We start from the raw sequence: 3,890 nt of genomic DNA on the forward strand, positions 1-3,890 counted from the left end.
GGAGTCACTTTCTGAGTCACCAGCATTAAAGCCAATTTGCACCTTCTTTGTGTGTCAGAGTGTTCTGTCCAGGTGTGCCACCTCTTCTCCTCAGAGGGATTATATGTATTTGTCTCCTAAAGAAATATGTTGTTTCTATGTCAGTCAGTCTGAAATAGTGAGAGGTACAATGCAAAAGCTGGCTGAGCTCAGATCCACCAGGAACTATCTGACTCATAGATATCCTGACCAAATATATTGGCCTTTTTAATGTTTTGCATAACCTTAGTTTTTTTTTTTTTTTTTTTTTTTTTTTTTTTTTTTTTTTTTACACTATGTAGTTGAGACTGGCCTGGAACTCACTATGTAGCTCAGGCTGGTCTCGAACTCACAGCAATCCTCCTGCCTCAGCTTCCCGAGTGCTGGGATTACAGGTGTGCGCCACCATGCCCAGCTAACTTTAATATTTAAATTTTACATACTTAACCTCTTAGTTGAATTTGTTTCTTCTTGTCTGACAGCCATGAAACTATTGATGATCATAGACCAAACCCAAGATCAAAACCTTATGGCTCTTCAAGAAATCCTTGGAAGAAGAGTGTGGCTTCCTTGGCCCTCTACATCAGGCAAGATGAGAGTTCCTTGGTCTCCATATATGTAGAGCCAGCACCCCTATTCACAAAACATAGTCATGGAAAACTGACCTTCCTCTTTCTGCACCCCTTAAAGATTTTCTGGGACCAGGTCTTTCAGGGAGGAATAGTACAGGTAGCACAACTGGAACTGTGAGACCTCTCCCCTCCATTCACCTGAATTTAGGCAACACCCCAGGGCCAGTCCTGCTTCCATTCTCCTAAGAGATAAATAAAAATAAGGACTCAATAAATTTCTAAAGCTCCAGGTCAGAGCACGGGTGTGTTAGAGCCTTTAGCTTGACCTATGGTAACTTTTTCCCATATGAACTTCATTAATTGTTCATATATGGGGACCACATGTCACGCATGTGATTAAAACAGAGTGAACTATGGAAGAGCCATGCATATAGATGCCCTTAGGGTGACTCAGCACCCTGTCAATCATTTCTGTCAATCATATCCGGAGAGTTCTAATGAGAGGTACTCAGGGTGGGTATTCTCATCCTTCCTGATTTACCTTTCTTCTTCCTGTTTCCCGCTGCCCCAGCACCCCTTTTCCCATTCCTGCCACCTTGTTATTTCTGTTGGCACAGACCTATACATTCTGAACACATCTTTCTGTAACTTCAAAAAATGTAGCTACTTTTTCTTTTCCCATCAGGTGTACATTTACAATTCTTTGCTGTACACAAGAATCTGGAATCTATCTTTTGGGTCTATCACAGAGAGTATCAGAGGAGTCCATTTGCCTCAAATCATCTCACCACATACAACTGTTTTATAACAAGGAACAGAGGGTATGTGGAAGGGCGGTGCAATGAGATGGTGGACATGTTCAGGATTGTTTCATCCCTTCCTGGGCAGGGACCTTTCCCTCCCTTGCTTAAGAAAATGAAATTGGTCTTGACTCCCTGGTGCCAGCATTTCTGTATTTTTTCCATTCATCTGAGCTGAGGAAAAGTGGGAATAGTGGTTTATGCCCAGGCCTGAGGAACTTTGGAGAAGTTATTTGTGTGTAAAGGAGAAAAAAAATCTAACTTTTAAAGTTCCATTTTGCAGTGCTACTACAGAAGCAGATAGATCCCCAAAAAGACTAGTTTTTCTTGAAAACACAAGATTTCAGATTACCTGAAGAAATCTCTGCTTTAACTCTTCTTATATTACTTGAGGTTAACCAACTATGTTTTTTTCTACTGAGTTTCCTTGTCTGTCTCCACCTTATACCCACTCTTCTGCTATCACCAGTGGAAGGTCCCATTTCATTTTGCAGAATGGATGCTACCTCAATTCATGAATCACGAATGAGAACTAATTAGTTGTACAGCTAAATGTGTTGTAATTCTGTCTTGGCAGCACCAATCACACAAGACAGCTATTTTCCATTTGCCCCTTCAGATCCACCACCCAGCTTTCCACCCTACTTTATGTGCAGGGCGTCTACCAGAAAAGCAAACCTCTCCTCCCAGTTCAGTTCTTCTAATGGGTAGCACTAGAAAGAGATGTAAGACTAGAAAGATGACAGGCTAGTTATTGCCCCAGCTTCCTCCCTGCCAGACTTCGAGAAGGCAGAGGTGCATCCTGACACCCAAACTTTTCTTGGGCATCTCTCTCCCATAGTTACAACTTTTGCTATTGCTTCTTTAGTCCTGGGGTAGTGATGCCCTTCCATAAACTTGTCCCCAAGTGCTTCACCATTTCTCATGTATCACTTTAGCCTTGCTGTAACTGGCACTGCAAAATGGCACTTTAAAAGTTAGACTTTTTCTTTCATAGAGAAGCAATTTCTTCAAACCTCCTTCTGCTGAGCACTTAACCAACAACTGCTCTTCTCCCCAGCCCAAAAGAAGTAACAAAATATGCAGATGCCATCAACCCCAGGAGGATGGAGCCGGTTTCCTTTCCACTGGAAAGAGAAGGATGAGCTGAAGATGGCTGAAAGTGGTAAAGCAGGTGTGGAGATCTGCACTGCCTCTCTGTGCTCCTACCCACCTCTGTTCCTCACTATAAAAGACCCTTGCCCACTTGTACAAAGTAAGATGATGATTTGAGGCAAATAGGCCCTTCAGTCTCCTAGGAGGTAACTTTGAATAAATCCTGTTTCCGTTTTTCCAAAATATATGGTGTCTTTTGATTTGGTCAGCGGCAAGCAAACAAACCTGAGAATATGAACCTGAGTGGCCTAAACTCCTCACGGACCACACTGAGTAAACTGTTCTCTGCTGAGCCCCTGGGAAGATGCAGTATTCATGAGGAGGGGGAATAAGGGAAGGACTCAAATTTGTTACAGAAAATTACAAAGAGAAAGACTTCATTTTCTGACAGGCAAATTGAAATTATACAGAAAGACAGAAGCCTTTAAAAGTAGACTATTTAAATTATTGCTTCCAGTTATTCTCTAGTTATGGCCATGGTTAATTTTCCCTCTTAACCAGTAAGTGGGACATTATGAGGTCTACATCATTTAGAGATAAGGAATTTAGAAATCACAGTTTATCTGCACATTCCTAATCAAAGTGTAATATAAATCTCTAACCACTATGAGGATGTGGCTAATTAATTTATAGGCCCCTAGGATGGATTGTTAATTATAACAACAGCAAAATTTAGCAAGAGCTTATAATGCACTAAGTGAAAAAGTAGGACATGGAATGCATGGTCAATACCACTTCAGCTATGTTAAATATGAATAAATATACATGGAAAAAAGTTGTGAGAAATTCACCAAAATGTTTAGAGGTTTTGAGGAAGGATAGAAGAAATAAAAAATAGGCAGAAATCAGACAAGGAAATCGAGGTTTTTAAAACTGTACTTTTAAGAAAAATTGCAGCTTCAGGACACAAAAGTTACTCAAGTCTTTTTCCCTTCTGGGAAACTCACTCAAAATAAATTCCTAAAGGTCTTAAAGACACAATAAGCCTGGGCTTTCTGTCAGCTCCGAACCTGTCCTTTTCACTTATAAGTTATGTTTTCTCTGTCCTCAAAGAAGCAGCAATATTAGTGGGCAGCATACCTCAACTTCAAACACCTGTAAATGGTTCACATTCTGGCAAAGCCTGCCGAGTGAGTAACCTGACAGTGGCAATACACATCCTAGATCACCCATCTTGAAAACACCCCCACAGCCCCATAAATACACCCAGCTGTGGCTCATAATGCACTTCTTTCTCTTGAGGGCCCACTCTCACTTGGTGCCTTTGAAATAAAGGCACTAATAAAATCCTTCCCATGCCTCTTACTGAATAGTCTTGAAAGTTCTTTTTTTTTTTTTTTTTTTT

The sequence above is a fragment of the Fukomys damarensis genome, unplaced genomic scaffold (assembly GCF_012274545.1).
Source record: "Fukomys damarensis isolate Sample0158 unplaced genomic scaffold, DMR_v1.0_HiC HiC_scaffold_36, whole genome shotgun sequence".
Lineage (NCBI taxonomy): Eukaryota > Metazoa > Chordata > Mammalia > Rodentia > Bathyergidae > Fukomys > Fukomys damarensis.